This window comes from Hesperophylax consimilis, chromosome 26 (assembly GCF_061612785.1).
Source record: "Hesperophylax consimilis isolate HC1 chromosome 26, BYU_Hcon_1.0, whole genome shotgun sequence".
NCBI lineage: Eukaryota > Metazoa > Arthropoda > Insecta > Trichoptera > Limnephilidae > Hesperophylax > Hesperophylax consimilis.
In genome coordinates, this window is record NC_142861.1 from 10,081,620 (window position 1) to 10,106,239 (window position 24,620).

Genomic DNA, 24,620 nt, shown 5'->3' on the forward strand with positions numbered 1-24,620 from the left:
GTTCAACGCAACTCTTTTCATCTTACAATGTTATTTCCATCATACGCTTCAGAGCTTTGAAATATCCATTATATTGCCAATAATTAAGATACTTACTGAACAAAGCGTTAATGATCTTATAATTTAAAAAAAAATAACAATTGGATTTTAACACAACAACCAAAAAAATGCATATACATACTATATTTCTGTCCATCAGAATGAGACCGGAATTAAACACGCAACATCCGAAAAAAACGAGCTACCACAAAACTATAAAAAGGATTAATCTAAAAGTCGTCACCAAGTTTCCTGAGAAAATTCCTGTTTCAGATAGAGAGGATGGCGAACCACTTCCCAAACAAATGCTTGCGTCATCCACTTTGAATATGTCATTATTATACCTCATTCACTATTATAACTCCCTGCATCTAATTCGAGTTTCAATCAAACAAGAGATAACGTTTGTCCTTTTTTTATTATTCCTTTAAAAGTATTGTGCAATAAATAGGGGAAAAGAAAAATTTCACATTACTTTTTACGAAATCCGCGTTATTTTCGTGTATTTTTTTGGAGAAAGCGTTGCAATTTAGCAAATAGTTATGTTAACTTTTTGGTATTTTACAGCAAAAATTGTGTAATTTAATTCTTTTTGTTTGCTATTCGTTGAATCGAAAAATAAATGACAGCAGAAGGCGTTATCGAACATGGCCGTTTTATGGTAATTCAATCTTGTAAAATCACATGATAAATACGAATATTCGTTTTCTAGAAAATTGCAAAATTCACATTTTTCGCGTAAACTTGACAAAAGAGTTTTTGGCTATTTAAAGGGGTATTTATTATTGTAGGTCTATAGGCCACTCGAATTTTGCCTCCGGTAAATAGAAAGTTAACCACTCTAGCGATGGAGATTGTTGGGTGTTCGGTTTTCGATTCAGAAATTTCATTTAATTTATGTCATACATTGATACATGGCAACCGCTTAATGCCAATGAATCCACCTAGATTTCATCATCTATTCCATATTTTTAGGTTTCATAAAATACTAAAAATTGATGATTAATTTAATTTATAAAAATCATCTACCTAAATTTTGGTAGAAGCATTGACCAACAAAGTCTATACAGGGAGCGTTGATGTTAAAAATGACACCGAAACTAAAATTATTATTTCCTTAATTTGGGTGAGGAAAACATTTATTAAAAATAAAGTGCAAAAAATTTTTTTACCTTTAGTTGGCATTCAAGAAGTGAATCTGTCTCCCAAGATATTATGTTTTCACAGCGAAACGATGGAATCAGATGGGGAGTGTGGTAATTAAATTACTCATTGGTGGGTCGAATTATTCGGCCAAATTTGTAAAACAACGCAATAACTATAGTTGATATACATCGATGCGTTGAAATGTCTGTATATAATCTACCGATATAATACTGCATTATTTGAAAGGAACTTCTGCAAAAGCACTCTGAAAACTTGTATAAAACTAACCGACGTGATTTCAACATGATAGCTTCGTTTTCATATTGTTTATTAACTCAGAATAAAGTAATATACCTCACGAGCCCCTTAGGTCACAGGTTACTGAAGAATATTACGGCCCTTTTCCATGCGCTTTTAATTATTACACTTTTGGAAGTTTTTAGGAATGTTTTCGTGTCTACTGACAACTACTGCATTAGGCGTCTATATTCTAAACATACCTAGTCTGTTCTGAGAATTCGTGATTTAGGTCAAATATGGGATGTTAAATTGGCTATCGCGAATGTATATTTTTTTGTGAATACTTAAGGCTTAAAAACTGGGAATGGCACCCACATAGATACCTACTAGATATAAGGGAGATGGGCCATGAACCATTACTAGATAGAAATTGTGTCGCCAATGTCTTTCACATATTACTGTCCGCTTAACGCCATTTCCTCACCTAATATCTCGCTATCTCCTTATTCGCTATAAGGTAACGTGTTGTGTAATAAACGACTGGTACTAGTGCAGTTATTTTAGGTTGTTACGGATTCCAGGGTTAAAATTACCTTGACGATAGGCAAGCTTCGAGAGAGACATCCAAAAAAGATAAAGAATTCACAAAAGAAAAAGATAAAGGAACTGATAAAGAAAATCATACTCTGTAAGATAAAATGATTATTGTTTATAAAAATCATTAATACCGCATAATAACTATAATCTTTATTATATACTTTAGAGTTTTCCAACTATGTAAATTGACTCAAAATCTCGTGCCGGATGTTGGTTTAAGACATCGATAGAAGTGTATCGTGAATGTGTCCGTAAGCACATTTTTCCCTTACTTTTTGTGAAAATGATCACAATATATTATGGAAATGCTTTTTTTAAGTATTATAATTTTCACTGACCTGCCTCGCGCAATGATGTTGAAAGGTCTTTTATAAACTTACTAATATTAGTAAGCCATAAATTGCGAGACAAGGGGTTCCACAAGAAACGGCTATGGGCCCGTCATTGTTACAATATATATATTCATTAGAAATATCCAAAGAATCTACCGAAATATTTTAGTTGCGAACTATATTTGTTTTTATTTCTCTTATGATACGAAGTCTAAAATCATTACAGATCACACTCCTTGGGAATTTCTATTCAGTGTTATAAATATGGTAATAATATCATCCATGTTGATAATGAATTGTCTAAAATCATGGAATATAATTTTTCTCCGATAGACCAATGCAAGGCCAGAAAGCACAATCAATAACAAATAGTTTTATTAAAATTCTTTGGAATTGAAAACCGGACACAGTGGTTTTACGTATTTAAGATTCCCGTAAAACCAGTTTACTAGTCGATTTGTATAAATATCTGCTTTATTATGAATAGCAGCAAAGGTATAATAATAATTATAAATGATGCTTTTTAAAGCTGTGTCTCTTTTTTGTAAACTCGTTTTTTAAATAACAAACATCCCGGGTTACGAATAACGAGACAAAATTTTAAAATATCCTACTATCATCATTATAAGCACAGTATGTTGATTGTGCAAGATAGAGAACTTAGCATCAGATGAATTGAACCTAACTTTCTACGAAACGAACGTAAATTGAAACAAACAATTAAGTTTCATTGATTGAATTTATTAATCTCTGCTCTAGCTAAGGATCGAATTCTGTTTTCCACTTTGAAAGTCTGGAATGCTTACCATTACAGCATATTAGATTTTTTATGTGAATACCGAACGAATGTCCGAAGTGTTCCCAGCCGTCTGAAACCAGTGGGACTTTCGCCAATACCAATTGTGGTACTTTTTGAGGCAGAAGGTTGTAGGGAGGGGAAGGAGATGGGAAAACGGAACATGGAAAAGCACCTATCTATTCAGATCTGGTCACAATGTAAACATGATTAAAGCCATTTCAAGTATTTGTTTCGATTCTAAATGGTGGTCTTTCACCTGGACGGTTTTTAGCGCTTCTTTCACCCTGATAATTACAGAAGAGGTAATACACTCTAGAAATCGATGTAGATATTGATGGAAATCGATGTCGCCACTGACTTGGTACTATTTGGTACTATAGCCCATTTAGCAAGCCTTCAGCCTGAAATTGTATATTTTATTTGATCGAAATGAAAATTTCGTGATGTTGATGAAACGGATTTCTATATTTGAAATTTAAAAGAGCAAGAGGAATATTTTATAGTTTTGTGAATTTTCGAAGTCGCCTGTTTCCATAGAATAAATAATAACACCAGAAGTGCCCTGTGGGCGTGTTACGTGATCCAAATATAAACCCGAATTGGGTTGATATTTACATAAAAAACTGTGTTTCACGATGATTCAAATGAGATGGCGATTTACAATTTCAAGCAAGTGTAAGAGAGACAGACCGCGTGCTAAATGGTCTAGAACCTAAAGATACTAAGTCAACGGCACACTTGTTTCCAATCAAATTTTTATTGAAGGCACTTCTAGTTATTTTCTTTATTCTATACCTGTGTCCTTAACAAATGTGTCGAAAAAATGTTTAATATGAAAAAATGTTAGATAAATGCAACATCTAGTTAAAAATAAAATATTTTTCTTACTTCACAACTCTTTATAACGGATCTTTTTTCAATAACCCGTAATTTTGTTTGTTCCATGGTCACATACAAAAAGTAAAAAAAAAATATCATAGAAAATACCACGAACAACCTTACCACCCCATGTATACATTTTTACATAAAAATGCTTAATTACGATGTGATTTAATTTTTTTTAAATCAACCCGTAAAGACTAAGAACGGGTTGTTTCGGAGAATTTGAACAATTCATCAAATTTGAAGTTCATTCTCGGGTTCTGTGAAAGTCCTATTCTAGTTTTGTTATTATATAATTATATGCTAGTTGCTCGATGGAACTGAAATAATGACATAACTTTCATAAAAAATCTTTCACAAAACTTCAATGTGAACGTTGAAATTTGATGAATTGTTCAAATTCTCCGAAACAACCCGTCCTAAGTTTTTTTTCTACAATATATCTATTTTAAAACTTAAAAATGGTTTGACTAAAGATTGAACCTTCCTACACGAGTCGAAAACTCACCAAATGCCGATCGGGTAGGACCTACATTTATCTGAAGACAATGTCATCCAATTTCAGAGAAACGCGTAAATCTCGGCGTGTGTGTACGTAATTTCCACCAAAAGTCGATAGAGTGCATTGTCATCGACAACGAGTCTACCTGCTGAGTTTTAGCTCGATCGGATATCATGCAGTGAGATCATTCCCGCTTCCAATATTTGCATTAATTCGTTCCCGAAAACAAAAGTGCAGTTCAAATAGATGTGTTTAAAAACTATCTAAATTTCTTCGTATGCACGTTTGTACCACGAAACGACCACGTCGCATTTCTCATGTTCTTCTTTGTATTATGACAATAATTTAAAATGCCAATGTGTTTCGGGAACAGGTTTTTAATTTGTACGTTTCTCTTCCGGGAAACAGTTTTAGATTTGCTTGGGATTCTCCTTTATCTTCTGTGAAAATTAGTTTCGACTTCCCGCCGACATTTTCATTAAAGTTTCATTACGCACACGGTCCGGAGCCAGCAATTTGCTATCTATCGCAGTCACCTGCTCTCGGAAGCTTGCCGGGGAAGAAAATAAACTTTGCATTCTAAATGCTCTCGTATCTGGTACAGAATCTGTTTGCTTTTAATTTAGCAAATGGGTAATACCACCACTAAAAAACGTTACGAAATTTTTATACAAGACTACTATACTAGTGGAACTTCTTCCACCATTTACTACTGTATACCACAATGTTACTGTTAAAAAACTACATTACATCCACTTTAATTCGACTCCATATCTCATTACTATGCAGAGATATTGCGTTAAGTATTCCTCGAGCGTCACCGACTTTTTCTACAATTTAAACATATTTAAATACTCCTCGCACTATTGACAACATACTTTATAATTTTCAGCGATATCGGTCGACTACTTTTCGAGTTTTGTGAGCACAAACATACGCATATTGAATTTTTATATACAAGATTTTCCAATAAGAGGTGTTATTTTGATATTCAATCGTAAAAGATCAATGGTTGTGTTGCTTGTGTGGCACGTAACGCCGTCTTGTTGAAAGAAAACGTTGTCCAGATCAATACCATCCAATTCCGGCCATAGAAAATCATTAATCATCTCTCGATAGCGCAATCCATTCACCGAAACTGTTGCTCCAGCCTCATTTTCGAAAAAGTAAGGTCCAATGACTCCGCCGGACCATAAACTGCACCAAACAGTCACACGTTGAGAATAAAGAGGCTTTTCAACAATAACTCTTGGGTTTTCCGAGCCCCAGATGCGACAATTTTGCTTTTTGACGAAACCACCGAGGTGGAAGTGGGCCTTATCACTCAAGATGATTTGCATTTGATTCACTCAAGTGAATTTTAATAATTTCAATTCGTTGTTGAAGCATGTATCGTTCCATTTTTATTAATGGCGTAGTTTCTACTTGTAAAATGACAGTTTCAAAAGTAACATCTACCGAAATAGCGGGCTATTCAAAATAACACCTCTTATTGGAAAACCCTGTATTAAGATCAAAATCCAGTTAAATTTAAGTCAACCATTGGGAATGCAGTTTATAAAATAAGACGTTGTCTTACGACATTTTCAAACTGTTATAGTTTAAAAATGGCCTTTAAAGCCGAAACAGCTGTAACAATAACAAAAACCAAAAAATCTTGCAGTACTATATTATTAAATTAGAAAAAAATTAAATGCAAATCTATGAAACTAAATACAAAAACAATAAATACAAATTAAATAAACTTTATTTAACGACGGAATGTGAACAAGTGTGTGTTTTACAAGAGCAAAGCATATGCTGTACTTTAACTTTAAAATGTCTGGTACCTCGATTAAACATATTTTTTTAACGAAACATTTAGGAATCACTTTTGATACGCACCTGAATTCATTCTTATATCGGTTCAGTGTGCAATACTGCCATATGAATGGTAGATTTGCCATCTGCAACGCAAAATATTTTTCTAATGCAGCAGTCAAAAAAATATTTTATTTTACTCCGGGTCGTGGCATTCTCAAGAGTGGCTCGGTAATACAGGGATCCTAAGATCCCATACACTTAAATGAAATAGAAAAGGTACAAAAACAGTTTATACGATACCTTTACATGCGAAAGTTTGAGTACTACCCCTTGATATTTTCCTCTGACTTTTTCGCTGGAATGCTAGCACTAGATAAATAGCACATAAGCTGCTCAACGCACACACTTGAAATCCTAATGTTCTGGAGTATTACGTATTAGTATGTGCCCTATAACTTCACCAGAGCTAGGCAGCACAGCCTTTTTATTTTTCTAAGTGGCAGGACCAACCTACCAATGCTTATGCCTGGGGAAAATGACTACTCTTTTAAATCAATTTCCTTCAGAGATCGACATGTTTCAGTCAAACCTCAATGAATTCAAGATAAGTATATTATTAATTTTAAATATTGTGAAATGTTATTGGGATAATTGTTTTTCACAAATAAACAATAATTAAATTAAGTTTTTTATCTGCTCGAGATATTATTTCCAAATATAATCTGTTTTGATCAATTAGGAAAAATTGAGCTTAATTCGGTGACACCGACACGTCCGCAACACAATTCTGTCAATTATTGTTAATGTTTTCAGTGAAGGTAGTTTTGAAAACCCCTCACATATTAAATATGAAAAATATTATTTAAGTTGAAACTGCACCACGTCACGTATTTTCCGAAACTTGCTTGTAAAATTCCCAGATGTATTTGTTTCGGATGCGGCATTGTAGTAAGTTCCGCAATGCCGTGTCCCTGCTCCGTTACGCGCTCCCTGTTGCATCACCCCAACACTAGCACTAGTCACTGCGAAGGGAACGATAACGCCGCTATAACTGTGGGTACCAAGTACCGTATAGTGATGGCAGGGATGGATCGAGAACCCGGCGACAAAATAACGGTTACAAAACTGATTGTTGTGTACCGTTATCCAAACGTCAACAGTATCTATAATTATATACTCATATTAACTATTTAACCCTTCAGGCCCCTGCTATTTTGAACATTATATTTTTTGGAGATATTGACAGAAAGTCAGAGAATTTGTGCGTAATTCCGCTTTAAATTGATTGCCTAGAATTATTATAGACTTTTTAATTAAATACTGCGAGTAGAACATATTTCGCTTTACACGCCTTTACTTTAACTTCTCAAGCGCCAATGTAAGTGCCTTCTCAAGTACCCATGGATACGAATATTTTGTATCCGTTGAGGGCCGACGTTTCCTAAAGTAATTTGACAAACACATTTTTTTCGCTGGATTTTTGTGTAGCTAGGCGTTTCTAAAGGTTAACTGGATTCTAAGCTTATAAAACATTTATTTTCAGACCTCTGAAAATGCTTTGAAGTGTAAAATCTTCTACTTTTATCAGACTTGCTTTTCCTGCACTGAGGAGACAAATACGTTTTTTGGAAAAAAAATTTCATAATTCCTGAAGTTTAAATTAACACACAAAAACAACCATTTCAACGACGCTTTTTTTAAACAGACAGGAATTTTTGCGTCACATTTAGCGAATTGGATCCCTAATCCATGAAAAGGTAGTGAGAGATTTTAATTACTATTTCCCTCCTCAATCTTATTTCACTTCACAAAAGTGTGGGCTGTAATCCTGTCAAATCCGTCAACAAATCTCTCATGTGAAAGTAAAAGATAGATATCCAGAACGAATTCAAATAATACATTGTTTTAAACGACCCTGCCATACCTGTTCCAGTTCCTACCTAGCGTCCGTAACATGTTCGCCGTAAGTCCACATAGCCGGTGCCTGCCTCCCCGTATAACCGACGTGCGGCAATATTTTACATCTGGCAACACTGGCTGGCGATCTGCCATGTACTGTACTAATTAATACGGTATTGTATGCAGTTTCTGCTTGCGCGCCCGAATGCTGCATTATGGCAACATTTGCCACCGAACGCAGGGTAATTCGCCTGCCATTGGAGCCTTTGTTTTTATTTTCGTGTTTGCTTTGTCCTGTGTGAAAAATGTTCTGAATGAGTTTGCAAGGTTTGAATTGTTACAATTATTAGAATATTTTTTGGTTTTATAACTCTTTTATTTGCTTCGTAGGAACTAAAGCCATTGTTGGAACTCTGGCGTGGAATACTCTCTTTGCTTTATTCGATCCACACAATCCGTTTAAATAGTAACACTAAGTTGTTGAATCTGGTTGAAGGGAAAGAGATCAAACTTTAAAAAAATAATTATTTCTATTTATAACAACGATAAATCAATTTATTTATAATACAACATAAAGCACCGAGGATAATAATTTCCTTTAGGACCTATGTTATCTTTCGGTATGCGGTATTGAGGGTCTTTTTGAGAAGTTGAGGTTATGAACATGGGTCTTGAATGTTGAAGGAGGGATAAATCCCAAAAATTTTTCACAGCTGAACTGTTGAACAACAATTCGTAAAAACCTACAAAAAAACACATAATTCTATTGACATAAATGATGTAAACAAATTATAAATGTTCGGCGCGCGTTTGGCGTGTTCCCTATTATGCACTGATGTAAAAGGGATAGATGACATCGTAACATATTCCATTGAAATACCGGTAGAACAAGGACGGCATTCCCACCTGACGCCTGTGTTCTATAAATTACAATCAGTTAGGCAGTGTAATCTATCAAGCAAACGGCCAGTTTTTGCACCGAATCAAGGGTTTCAAGTATTTTGGGGCTGCCAAATTCAACAGTAGTCAAAAGTACGTAATGGCGATGCAAGGGCATTGCCAGCTTCTATGTTATGGGGGGGGCAGCTGAAATTTTTTATAGAGCTTACAGAGAAGGAACAATGAAGTAGTCAAAATAAAATATAAATGTGTGCATACAAGCTTTACCCGGCGTTGTGCGAGTTTATTAAGTCATGAATGGAGCCCGTGGGGATACTCAGTTCGGGAGCCTCTTTTAAAACTCGTAAACCTACAGAAAAATACCAATTCTCATTCATCTCTGGCATTCCCAACTGGAGTAAGTGACGAGAGCGACGGGGTGGAAAATTAGTAACAACGCTCACAAAGACAAGGAAGAGTGCTATTTGGTTTTCCATAGTATTGGGGCATATAGTAGGTATGTGGTGTGAGGGCATATAGAAGTGGAATATGAATTATTGCATTTAGAAGCGAATGAAAAAAGCGCCGCTGACAGCAAAAAATCTAATTCGAATGGCAAACCAACAAACGCTTTGGATTTCTTTTTTTCGGAGTCAGAACCCCTACGATATTTTGACTAAAATCGTTTAGTATTTTCGTAAAAGGAAACGTTTTAGACGTTTAAAGCAGAAACCTTAAAACATATTTTCATATTTGAATATTCTTTTAGTCTATTCTCTACGTTTATATTTTTGAAGTGAAACTTCTTTAGGCGCGTAATGGATTTTCGGGGACGGAGTAAAACCGAGTCAGGATCGACACGAAAATGCGGGTACCCCCACCACCGCTCACCGTTCACTGTCCCTCTCTCACCATATGCGCTTGTTGAGGTGGGGGAGCCGCTCACGAACGTTCTCTCTCTTCTCTTCTTTCCTCTCTCTCAGACACCAGCGAACTGCGCCACGCCAAGCATCAGCTGCTTGGTTAGTATACTGCGTCGTGAGTGTAATACGAGTGAAATACGTAATTGATTGTGGTTCATACGGTTTGGTACAGAATTTCAGTGTTAAAAATGAGTAGTGACGAGATAGAGGTGATGAACACATCAGTGGCACAAGAGGAAATATCCTATCAAATCCATGCTTCGTCGTTGAATTATTTAACCTCTAATTTTCAAACTAACCTAAGAGAGAAAATAGAGATGATGAAATGAAAATAGAGAGAGAGGAATACTAGAAGTTTCACTTCTGTCTTGCGTAGGCTTGACACACCCACTTTTTTTTTTAAATATATAGTTAGCAACTTCTTATATCAACCAAGAAAACTTTTCATATTATTTATAAAGTGCAATAACTAAGTAAAAGTCAATACACTAGACTAAACAAGAATCGCATTTAATAAATCTGCCTATTTCTGATTGTCATAAAACAGGTAATCTCCTAGTTGGATAGCCAATGATCACTGTAATATGTAATATGTCATGTTTTTTAAAAATTAATAAATAAAATAATAGTAATATTAGCTTCACCAGATGCCGAGTGGAAAGATGCCTTGGATTCTCACCTAAGCGTCGCGAGTTCAAACCACTGCTAGCTAAATCCTCCATCACTGCACAAGCGACATTTTCCACTTACATAAAAATGTGAGATATTTTAGTTCTGTGTCCTCAATGTGTATCATTTTCTCACCTAGCCAGTGCCCCCTCCGGTGTTGGGGCCCCATGGAAAATTTGATGTTTTATTTTCCGAGTCCAGTGTCCTCAACTTGTACCATTTTCATAGCATCCCCAAAAATGCTTCATTCTGCCTCAAAAGGAACTAATTTCCTATCCGGGACTCCTGTGCGGAGTTAATCTTCAAAAATAAAATTTAAAAAATTTCCTTGGCCGGGGGCCCCACTCTAAAGTTGGTCCCACGTCGGTCCCTCTCAAACCTTGGCAGAAGTAAGGCCCTGACCAAGATAAAGCACGGGTAAGCCACCCAGTGAGGCCAACATTACTGGATAACTATGAAATGTAAAAAAAAATATTGCACCAAAATAAAAATTAAAAAAAAGGATTATCTCTCATTAAGGTTGTCACATTAATCATAAAAAATAAAATATTTGTGGTTTTGGCGCTAGTTATGAACGACCTTTTTATTTTAATAATTTTTATCACCTAACTGTCTAGGGAAAGGCAACCACGTAGGTCATCCAATGTACCTACTCGTTCTGATAATACATGATTTGTATTATTCAATCCATCCTGTCAAACACACCGCTGCCAGTGGAAATGATTTGCTATCTATTCCAGGAATTGATTTGGGCGAGCAGATAGATTATGGATTTGATAATAGATTTTGGATTTGATTGCGGAATAATGTGCATTACCTATTGATGCAGGACCTCAATTATTATGGTGTGCAAATCAGTTGCACTTTGACAGCTGCGCATTTGATACTACAGAAGCCTGTTACTGACATTTTGATAAGTGAATTTGAATGGGAAACGCATTTGATACGGTTTCCGATAAACTTGTTCAAAATCAACAGCATTTCACTTGAACAACAAAAGTTGTCAAAACCAAACTTATTTATACTCACAAAAATAAAACATTTTGAGCCTTCCTAAAGAAAAACCACGTCACAATTGCATCCGGTGTTTTTGTTACGTATTGTATGAAGACTGTAAAAGTTTAGATTAGAGTTAGTACTATTAAAAAAAATTAACTGTTTTTTTTTAATTTTGCAACAATGTTTTAATTCATAAAATGGTACATTACATTATAGTCCACAATCGCTCATCTCACTAGGGAATTCCTGTGCCAAGATGAGCAGCAACACAATTATATTTAATGAAAAAAGTCAAGTACATAATACAAACATAAATTTTTTTTTGTGTTTCTTTATTTATAAAAAATTAAATTATTACAGTTTTTTGTTTTCTACTAGGCACATGCCCGTATTATGGTAGCCATATTTCTTTAGATTACAATGTTAATATGTTAGGATATACCATAGACATATGAATATTAGTAGACCTGCCCTAAGTGATTAAAAGCGTATTATCCCCACTCCCCATACCGGTTCCACTGGAGCCGGCTGTGCTCGCGTATGGCCTCAAGTGAAATTTGAAAACGTGACGTCATCATTCTTGTGCGAACTATGGTCGAGGCATCATCGGTTCATTTTACGAAATAACACGGCAAAATGTTGACTTGTACTATGAAAACTTGTAAAAATAGATGTGAAAAAGAGAATAAACCCAATTGTCGTATTACATTCCGTATATAAGCATTATTTTACTTTATTTTAAGCATATTCACATCGTATAATATGAATCAGTTGTTACTATCACATCGAGAAACGTCTGGACGCGAAACACAAAGCTGGTTGGTTGCTGGGAAGTAAATTATGAACATTTATAAAAGTGTCTTGACTAAATACTTAAACGAAATATTCGACTCTGAAAGTAGAACCGAATTTTTTTGCCGAATTTGGACTTCGCAAATTTGTTCATAACGTGGCGAGTAATTTGCGCTCCCATGTAAAAATGTCTATTCATTCCAAAGCAGATTTTACTTTTAAGAAGTAAATGGTGATATTATAATGCGAGATGCCTATTTACTGTCAGATTGATTTATTGACGAATCACAGTCAGCTTCACTCCCTTCGTTCTTCAACAGTTGATTTTACCCCTCGCCATTATCTTCTCGTCTATTAATTCCTATGTCTGTGGGATATACAGAATTAAGAGAGAGAAAAAAGATAACAAAATAAAAATAAGAAGAAAACATAAAGATATAGGAATAAAAGAGCAGTTAAATTTAATTTAATGACACTACACATTCTTTGCAATAGTTCCTTCCCTTTACCAATAGCCAATTCTGAATATTTTTTTATATAAAGATGTTCAGTTTCAGATTTTCTGGTATCTATATAGAGTGAATTGAATATCTCGGGAGCAATATAGGAAAATTGACGCTGGGTAAATGCTGTTTTTGTTGAAGGAATTACACATTATAGGCGTGACGGGTAACGATGAATATTTTGTTGTGTTTTTTTGATGATATTTTTTTCCATATGTATATAAGAATAGTTTTAATGTATAATTGACGAATATCTAGGATTATACTTCTTTTGAAAAGTGGCTCTGATGGGTGTGACGGGTGACATTTGAATATTATCCTTAGCAATAGTTTTTGAGTTAAAATCATTGGACGGAGAATTGAAGAAATATGGGGTTTCTACGCTGATTTATGACAAAAGCGACAACATGGGAAATCTAAAATCACGATTCACACTTTCACTAAGCATATTATAAAGCAACGAAGCTTTTTAAAAAAAAAACTCCAAAGGATGTTCTGGTATTCACCGGCTGATATATTAAGAGGAACGACTGTGCAGCCTTTTTCATACAAAACTTAAATTTGGATTTGAGGATAAAATACTTGATCAAACTGAATCATATTTTATGTATAGCAAATATCTGATGCGAATATATTCTGCTTTATTAATTTATGTTTTCAATTATAAAATAAAGACTTTACGTTTTTAGAGGCAACTTTGACAATTTTATTTTCATTACTGAGTTACTGATAGTTATTAAAAAAATATTTTTTCCAAAATACAATATAAATTTAATGATTTATAAATTTAAAAAATAAAGCATCTTGAAAATCATCTTAATGACCTCTTAATATTAAATTTAAGCCCATCAAACAGTTTTTAAAATAATTTGTATTATTTATTTTATATTTATTTATATTTGCATAGTAGAAAAGGTAAGATTTTTTTTTCTTGTAATTTTCATTGAGTCACAAATTATCGCCAAACTTGCTTCTAAAATCGTAAAAAAATAAGTTGTTTATTGGCACATATTTTACAATTTGAAACACAAATAAATAATATAGCACATATCCTTGCTAGATATTTGCAAAAAATTTTGATAAAAAAATTATATATCAGTTTTGGACTCAAATCATTGAAGAAAAACCTAATCTTATAGTGTTGCGCACTTGTAATGATCTTTTGTTAGTATCAATGTTGTTGAAAATTTTTAAAAAGAGCCTGTTTTACGTAGAACTTCCTTACTGACATAATTTCACTTTAATAAAACTTTTATTATACAACTCTTATTGTATTCGTTTTTGTGCAACATTCAAAGGTTCTACGGTAGTCTTGTGACCAGAACCTCAACAGACAATTATCATTTGAAAGCATAGATTGAACAAGCGCATAATATACAGTTTTTAATGTAACTTTGTCCAATATTTTTCTTATAGTCTTGAAGTTGCATGCTAGCTTTATTATTTTGTTTGTTAATATATTAATATAGCAAAGATATTTGATAGTGTCTACTCTTTCTAAAGGTTTACAATTACAGTCCTGCATATAACAATGTATTTTCAAAGATCGCTGATTTACAGAGGAAATGCTAAAGCTAATGAAATGCTAATCTAATGCTAATGCTTATCCTCTTTTCTGATAAGGTATACATGAGCAATTAAGTACCTAAATATTATAATTTGCAAAAAAATGTATGTATTAATGTAACTATGATCTATATTAAAAAAATAAAAAAAATAAAAAAAATTATTGTAAAATATAGATATTAAATTATATTATAATGTAAATTGAATAAAATAAATTCTTAAATGTATTCCTCAGAACGGGAAATTACAGTTTACAAAGCGTTATGAAATATAGTTATGTCAATGGAAAAATAGCTGGTTCCGAATAACTGATGTCAAGTAACGGACTATGATATACGAATAACATAATTTGACCATGTTATATTTGATTGTTCAGATTAGTATCATTAAAAGATAAAATTAAAAGCTCACGCATTCGTGGTAGCCTGGGTGTCACTGACATAAACAGTAAGCTAGAGGAACGACAGTTAAGATGGTATGGGCACATAAGACGGAGACCACCAGACCACACAGTGAAGCAGGCAATGTCTATAGAGCTTCAAAGACAGTCATCCAGAGGTAGACCAAAGAACTCCTGGATGACCCAATGCTCCAAAATCCTACAAAGAAACGGCCTAGATGAAAGCGACACTCAGAACCGAAGAAGCTATAACCTGAGAACGAGAAGAGCCGACCCCAACAGCCTACCTAGGCAATGAGTTGGGATAGTGCTAGGAAGAAGATATTTGATTGTTTCTATAACACCCCAACCTGTCTACTGATTCTAGTTGAAATTTCTAAATTAATAAATTCGACTTGTTTTAAACTGATCAATGTTTACAAATATAAATTTCATCATTATGTCTCCTTCAAGTAAAGAAATTTTCTCAAAATACCCTCCATTGATATGCTCGGTGAAATCTTAAGTGACCAGCTTAGGCACGAGGGCTCCATCAAAGCGGGTTTGGTGTTCCATAAGTCAAGTTAGTCTCGCAGAATCTGATTGTATACAACCACTGACTCTATACAAATGTGCAAAGTGCGCCTCGCTGTTGAATTCGGAAGCCACCTTTGGTATAAAGCCTGAAAATATTTGGAAAAACCTTTGACTGTGCGGAAACTGGGTTTTCACAGATGATCTCACTAACGTGAGAATAATCCAGTTATAAAAACTCAATTTATACACTAATAGGTATATACATTTTCAAAATTCTACTCATTATTAAAAGATTCAAATACAAAACAAATCAAAAAACAAAATTATAAAATCATCTAAAAGTTAAAATGACCAATAGTACGAAAAGAGGCTAGAGAAAATGAATTTTGAGCGCAGGCGTAAGGTTGCAACGCTGTCCTTGATCTACTGGTATTTCAATAGAAGATGATACGAGGAGCGTCATTGACCACATTGGCTCCAGTGTGCTAGTGGAACGGGTGGTTTCTTACATTATTTTGAACATTGTTCTAGTGGAACATACTCTCGTTACCATATAAGTGACTCAATAATTCAGAAAGGAAATGTAACTTGCGGTTTGATAAGATCTGCATTGCCAGGTATTTCTAAACCTATCTTTCCGTGTAGTATTAATAAAAATAAAGTGTTTAATTACATTTTCGCTAATATTTATAATGATCTCTTCATCGCGAGCCTTTTCAGAATTCCATTTAAAAAATAATAAGTTTATAACAATTATCAAATAAGAAGTACGTTTTATTTGATTGTGTTACAAGTTATGTTTATTTTGATAAAGTCACCGTTTACTATGTATGCCACACGTTTTGTGACAATTTTTGTTTATGTCACAAGTCTGACACTAGTTCGTCACAAGTTTGGAAATGCAACACGTTTGATAATTTCACAAGTTTGCTAATGTAACAAGTTTAATAATGTCCCAAGTTTCACAATGTCGTAAGTTTCATTTTGTCACAAGTTTGATAATGTCACAAGTTTGACATTATCACAAGTTTAATATGTTTCATAATGTCACAAGTTTGAAATTGTCACAAGTTTGATAATGTCGCATGTTCGATAGTGATACAATATGTTAAAAGTTTGATATTGTCACTAGTTTGAAAAAGTCAAATGTTTGAAAATTTCACAAGTTTTATTAAGTGGTAAGTTTAATATGTTTCATAATGTCACAAGTTTGACATTATAACACGTCTTACATTGTTACAAGATTGATGATTTCGCAAGTTCGATAAGGATAGAATATGTTAAGTGTTTGACATGGTCACTAGTTTGAAAAAGTCCAATGTTTGAAAATGTCACAAGTTTTAAAATGTAACAAGATTGAAGATGTCAAAAGTTTGAAAATGTCACAAGTTTTAAAATGTAACAAGATTGAAGATATCAAAAGTTTGAAAATGTCACATTTTCCATTTCATAATGCTCCAAGTCATTACAGATAATCATTGCTATTGATAATATGTAGTTACCAATACAAAGATCGAGTTGAGCGGCTGTCTAAATTAATTCTATATTTTTTGCGAAACTTTTGTTCTGTATTATGTTTAATAATGTATTTTAATCACGGATTTTCCTTGTTTCAGATTTAAATTATTCGATACTCGTGCATCGGCCATCAAGCATAGGTAAGACCTTTTTTTTAAATGTTGCTATGTAAAAACATATTTTTTTAATTCCAAGATGGGCAAAGATCGTCATAATTTATAAATATTTTAATCAGTTTGCGCATTGACGTATACTACGATTCATGGTATTTAATACTTATTGATATCATTGTGGCTACGGTATTAAAACCTGTTGGTAGCACCATATGATGTGGTTTTCAAAGGCGGTGCGTTGTAAATATCAAATAATGCCATCACAACTAATAATAATACTGTTTCAAAGAATACAACATTTTAAAATTGACTGTCCCGAATTACTTCAATGTATCAATATCCATGTTGCCAAAAAATCATGCCGACATTTCTTACCTTTTTACTTCAATAACACCAGGACACTAGATTACCAAAATTCTCCGATTCCGAGACTTCACAATCTCGGAAACAAATATTCTGATCTGGGTGATATATTTTTTTTGAAAACTAATCAGTATAAATGTTGTATATTCTCTCACTTTTATTCTTCTAGACACAAATAGACCTATGTTTTGTTGAATCTTTTAAACTCAATTAAATGCGTGAGGATTCATTTTTGCCATTATGTTTACATTCTTCTTTATTGTATTAATTTTGAAGTGTTTACTCTGATACAAAATGCTTGTATTTTTTTAAAAAAAAAGCCCACTAGGGCGTGTGATAAATAAATAAATAACATTCTTATAATCCAATAGAGTGATTTTTGGAATACTATGCCAAGTTTGTACAACGTTTTCCGCTTGCCATAATGTGCCAAATGTATAGAACCTAAATATCTATATAAATGTTCGTTTGTTTAAAATCTCCGAAAGTTCTGCATCGTTTCTTTGAAATTTTGACACAGCGTTGCTTCGAATAGGCCTGTGGGTTTTATGTACCTATATTATATAGATGTCACATGTAACAGGAAAAAACATGCTTTTTTAAATGGCGCCATCTGTTGGGCGTACGATCAACGCGCTCTATTGTTTATCTATCTGTACAGACAGGGATGCAGCTAGTATGGAATAAGCGGTTAAATCTGGGTGACGAACGGCAAATGACACCAATCCCTCGGATGGTTAAATATACTTATGACACATATTTGGAATATAATCAATATCATTCACTGAGTCATTTAGATATTTAGATAGTCATTTAGTTGGCAATACTTTATCAGAAATATAAGATGTGTTCAACTGCACGGAATTTAGTTACAAGAAGGCTATAATAATTTTACTTCTTTAATTATGTTCCAACTAAATTACGAGATATCACATGTTTGTAAAAGCCCGTATGTGTGTATAATGGAAGTAGTAAAAAATAAAAAAATGCTATTTTCGGTTGCGTATCTTTTTTGTAACTCTGGTTTAATGAACTCGGATTTGCTTTGAATTCAAGTATCATTTTAAAAATTGGAACTGATTTTGTGAAGACTTGTGAAGACACAAGCGATAAAGTACCTAAGTACCCATAGTATAATATTTAAATAGAAAATTATTCTAACTGTATTTTTCAAATTGAAACTGATTTGTCAAAAATTAAGATAATACCATAATTTTTCATAGTTCTACGCTATAGTCATGAATAAAGAAATATATTTTTTTTTTGTTTTTTTGTTTTTGGGGTGTTATGCCGTGTTGCGCTAACTCCTTCTTTAGCCGACGTTTCGGACAGCGTTGCAGTGTCCATCATCAGGGCAGATCCGGTAGATCCGAAGATGTGTAAATTTTGGCTGTCGAGTTTGTGCTTATTTATTTGTGGCCTGGGCCCGTCCAAGTTACAAAATTTACACATCTTCGGATCTACCGGATCTGCCCTGATGATGGACACTGCAACGCTGTCCGAAACGTCGGCTAAAGAAGGAGTTAGCGCAACACGGCATAACACCCCAAAAACAAACAACAAAAATGCTTTTGGCCGTGAGAATCTAAAAACTTACCAAAGAAATATTTTGTTTGAAATAGAGTAAAAATCACTCAACAAATGATTTGGTTGCATTTAAAGATACACTGTGAAGATACTTAAATAACCAGTTTAATGTCAAGATACTTAAATAACCAGTTTAATGTTAAGTATCAGTATAAAATAAAGTGGGTATCTGCTTCTGTCTGTTTGTGTGCTTAGTTCTACTGAAATACGCAACGAATTTTGATATAGTTTACAGTATCCTTTAGAAAATTTACTCCGCAAGGTTTATATATTTATAATATATGCATATTATATTGTCGATATTTTGTAATCAAGTCGTAAAAATAATATTTTTGGGCGCTTACTTTGCTAACGATGGCTAATTCTTACGAGATACATCAAAATAGTATAGTAAGGAGTTGTATATCTTGCAAAGGCCTACAGAAAAGTCTCCAAGGGTATATGCCTATCTCCTAAGAAAAGTCTCCAAGGGTATATGCCTATCTCCTAAGAAAAGTCTCCAAGGGTATAGGTATGCCTATCTCCTAAGAAAAGTCTCCAAGGGTATAGGTATGCCTATCTCCTAAGAAAAGTCTCCAAGGGTATAGGTATGCCTATCTCCTAAGAAAAGTCTCCAAGGGTATATGCCTATCTCCTAAGAATAGTCTCCAAGGGTATATGCCTATCTCCTAAGGATAACCCCGAGCAACGCTGGGTATATGTCAACTAGTAACATTATAATTAACATATAAATATTATTATCGTAAAATACTATGAATATATAAATATTTTAAGCTTTCAACAAGTTTACGATAAAAATTAAAATCTGTTTTATTTCCACGATACGCCATTACTTTACGATTCTCTAATACGTTAACTCATTCAGGCCCGAAATTTTATTTTTATATTATTTTGTTTTATTATTTTAATATTTTATTTGTGCATTAAAGTTTACAACTAACTAATTTTAATTTAAAAATTATAATTTTATTTTTAATTTATCTGGGAAACAAACAGTCATTTATATATTTAGCATAAACGGCAATTGTTTATTTTTTATTAAAACACAAAAAACATTGTTTACATCACTTTATTTCGATACAAAATCTCAACATGTTTCATGAACCAAGTTCACTTCATCAGGAGCACAAGTATACCCTCACAAGTATAGCTCCTGATGAAGTGAACTTGGTTCATGAAACATGTTGAGATTTTGTATCGAAATAAAGTGATGTAAACAATGTTATTTGTGTTTTAATAAAAAAATAAATAATGCCATCACAAAGTGAAAAGCAGTTAGAAGAAGTTTTCTTCGAAAAATTAGCAATTATTTACAATATTAGACCAATAATGTTCCAAAATCTAGTCGTTGATTCAATATTTGCACCTATACAATAACCAGTCAAAGGATCTATATTTTGTTAACAATACCGCCAGTAATTATTTCGTTAACTTTCTAATTCAAAGGCCTCATACACTATGTGTCGTATGATATCATGTTACTGCTTCCACTACCTAGTATGTACAAATTAACTTTATATTTCTTTTTAACTAAATTAAGTTTGTATAACTTAGGAGTAGGCATTTCTTTACATATTCTTATTTTTGTACAACAGGTTTATACCTACAAATAATTATTGTATGGTCGGTGGCCGAGTTGACATCGCGTTTGGGTCCCACCCAGGCTTAGTGTGTTCAATTCCTCGGCTGGCTAAGTCCTCCATCACAACACAAGCAACATTTCCAGCTTAATGTGGTGGTAGTAGGAGATTTTTAAATATTGTCAGGTTATTCGTAACCCGGGAATGTTTGTCTTTCTTTTTAAAAAAAATTTACGAGTTATGCGAGTAGCACAAAATAAAATGCGACAATTTAAAAAAGCAATTATCGAAGAAGAAAACAAAATGATATGTTACTGAAACATATTTTTACGTACTCAATGGGTTAAAAACATTAGAAAAATGCCGAAATGGTGTAGACGAGGACAAACTTCATCACGAATAAGTTTTTATTGAGACGAAGATCGTGTTCGGCACTTAGCGCTCGTTTCGATTATGTGAGAGTTTCACAAGGAAAAGGAGGAGTTTCAACAATCAATTGAAAAATTATAAGTGATCTTAGGTAGTTATTTCTGTAACTATAAAGGCGATTACCCAATTGCGCTTAGTTCTTGTATTGGTTTCTGTGTTCCAAGTATCTGAACAACAGAAGTTTATATCTCCTTGTCCAGAAGTGTTTAGCTATGACCAGGAGAGATCAACCTGGGTCGGGAGAGTGGAACTGCCAGGTGCTAATATTGAAAATGACCTAAACCTAGAAGTTTTTTTGTCTCTGAATAGACCATCATCGAGTGACTTTCAAGGACAAACACACCACAGCTCTTCAAAACATCACCTTTGAAAGGAAACTCACATACATAGTGAACTTTCCTCTTAGTGTAGAAATACCATCTATTGTATCAGTAAAATTCAACGGACAGAACTATTGCGATGGTATTAAACCGAAGAAACACGCAACAATCATCCGATTGGAACACAGAAGTCAATTGAAAAAAGTAGACAACGCGCCAAGGAAAAAGAGGAAAAGTACGTATATTCCACCAGTCAGGAAAAGGCCCAATAAGAATATTACCGAGAGGAGTCGACGTATCCGAAGACCCAGGAATTCTCAGACTTCTAGGAAACCAATAAACTTAACACCAGCCAGGCTTACTCGCCCTTCAAACGATCAGAGATCTGAGGGATCTCAGAAATGGAATGTACCACCAATTGAAGCTGAAAAAGATACCGATTATTATGGTGACATTTTTACAATTAAAAAAGATAATATCAAACCTGAAGATGTTGAACAGAACATGTTCAAGTGGAAAATTCTGATGACTTGTACGAAGGAATTTTTAATAACCAGCCTAAAAATCAAATATCTGACGATTTTGGTTACAGTGATTATTTTGATATTACACCAAATAATAATGCAGAAACACCGGGTGAATCGCAAAGCCTGAAATCGACTACAGTGATTTTGCTGCCGTAGAAATGACCCAAAATCCAAATTTAAATCATGCAATGTCTAACGATCAGCTTAATTATTTGGAAGATTTTATTAACAAATTTGAAGGAAATACCAATCGTCCTGTTAAGAAAGTCCCGTCACCTGATGTTGAATATGTTGATGATGATAGACAGGAGAGGGGTCGGAAGAAGCTTATAACAATTATTAGAGAAATCCTTCGAACAGCGAAGAACATTTTGAAACTTGTGCCAACGTTAATAAAGATAAACTAATTATTCGTGTGAAACGAAGATGGCATTGTGTCGAATAATTATGTTTTGATTCAAGTATGCAAATTAGTTTCTTAGCTACAAATACTTAATGCGAGAAAAAAAAGAGTTAGAATGATTAATAATTTGGAGTTTTATTATGTGAGTAAGATTTGGTTGCATTTAAAGATACACTGTGATTTTTTTCTTATTTATAATATATTAAATAACAGAACGAAATGCGTTTTTAATAATTTTAAGAACTTACTATGCAATTTTTTTCTATCCAAGGAATTTCGTATAATTGACGTTTCGGCATAACAAACGTATGGATATTATGTTCAAAATAATACATATTTTTTTCGGAACTTAAAAACCTAAAGAGTTAACGAGAAACTTGTTATAAATCAGTAGAAATTGGGTTTGCGTGGGTTTAACGCTGGTACGTGCGACTGACGTGTTGTATGAGAGAGAAGGCCAGAAGGTCCAGTTTCTCTTCGTTACCAAAAGTCGCCCGAGATACTCATACTCTATCGGGTTAGTAATTATTAGTCTATTGACTATTATTCTGCCATTTCCATTATTTAAAAAGCAAAGACATTACAATAATTGTTATATTGAAGGGAGATGCCAGACATTGTTAGAGGTAAAAAAAACTATTTAATGATGTTTGACACTTTAGAAGACGAATCACGTTGAGAATCGAAATGCTACATGTTGTATTTTCTTCATCTGAGGTTTTACATCATCAATTGAGCTTTAAATTGGTTTATATTAGTAGAATCAATAACATGTTGTGGAAGTTTGTTCAATGCATCCACTACTCTATTTGCAATGAATATGATTGGACGCAAAAGGTTTTTTTTTTCAGTTTCCACGGAGATTTATATTTTTGTTGGTGGTGAGATTCTGGCATCCAAGAAGATTTCTTGGATGCCAGAGCAACTAGTTTCCAGATACAATTTTTTAAAGTCTCGATCAAGTCTCCCCTATTTACTTAAATAACCAATTTAATGATGACAGTTATCTAAAAGAGAATCGATAAATAGTATAAAATAAAGTCTATATGTGGTTTTGTCTGTTTTTGCGCTTAGTTATTTTAAACGGTGACCGGGTGTGTCATCAAAATGACAGTTCAATACACCTACAAAAAGTGATATAAAGTCATGAATCTATGTCACTTTTCAAAGGTGTGTTCAATTGTCATTTTGATGAAATATCATGGAACCCTTCTGGGGCTCTATTCCTGAATCGAGGGCGCTCGTAATCGCCGTCGAAAGTACGTACTTTGGTCGTCGTTGCTATTCCCGAAATTGGTCGAAGGTACATACTTCGACGCCAAACGTCAAAAGTCATTCCACACGACAACTACTGGGTATAACCAGTAGAAACAGGGCAGCGAGTGTTAGGTTGTTGGCGTTTCTATGGAATTGGCTGTCAAAATCTAGTCTAGCTGTCAATTTTTGTTTTACAAAAGTGGGTGAAAATTTCCCACTTACTAAGTCTTTATCGGAGCTTACAAGCTCAATTAAGAGTTGCTTTTGGCAATTTGTAATATGTCCCGCAGCCATTTCTGTTTTGAATAACGAATAAATGTTGTCTGTTTGACAGTCACACCATAGAAATCCCAAAAACATCAGGAACATAGACAATATTCACAGGGGTGCCAATACAATCATCTCTTCTACCAACTTCGACCGTTCGACGCTCAAGAATACGTAAAATTGAAACATTCGAAAAAGTTAGTCGCGACGACTAGTAGTTTTTCACTCGAAGACGGCGCATACGAAAACGATTGATCGTTTAACTCCAGAATCGCAGGCCAGAACTACGCAACGGATTTTGTTAGGGTTTTCGCAATCCTTTAGAGAATTTCTTCCGTAAGGTATATATGCATACTATATTTATGAAATGTAAAGAAAAGTCAATGTTTTGTAATCAACTTGTAAAAATAATACTTTTAGGCGCTTACATTGCTAACGCTGGCTAATTCTTACGATATCTCGTAAGAATAACAAACATCAAAATAACAAACTACGGAATTTTATATCTTGAAAAGGCATATAGGAAAGTCTGCAACAGTCTAAGGATAAAGCAAAGATGGGAGCATGTCCGCTAGTAATATTATAAGCGATGAAATAAATAACATATAAATATTATGAATAAATAAATATTTTAAGCAATGAACAAGTTTACAATAAGCATTAAAATCTGTTTTATTTCCACGATACGCCATTACTTTACGATTCTCTAATACGTTAACTTATTTAGTCCCGAAATTTTATTTTTATATTATTTTTTATATTTTATTTGT

General features: G+C 33.7%; 1 protein-coding gene across 1 annotated transcript in view; it reads left to right on the forward strand.

Annotated features, from left to right (window-relative positions):
* Window positions 1-24,620, forward strand: part of LOC149411087 (acetylcholinesterase-like) — a 325,241-nt gene that overhangs the window by 182,670 nt on the left and 117,951 nt on the right. Inside the window, exon 3 of the mRNA XM_089647425.1 lies at window positions 17,103-17,144. The gene's annotated coding sequence lies outside the window, so the exon portion shown is untranslated. The remainder of the gene's footprint in view (window positions 1-17,102; window positions 17,145-24,620) is intronic.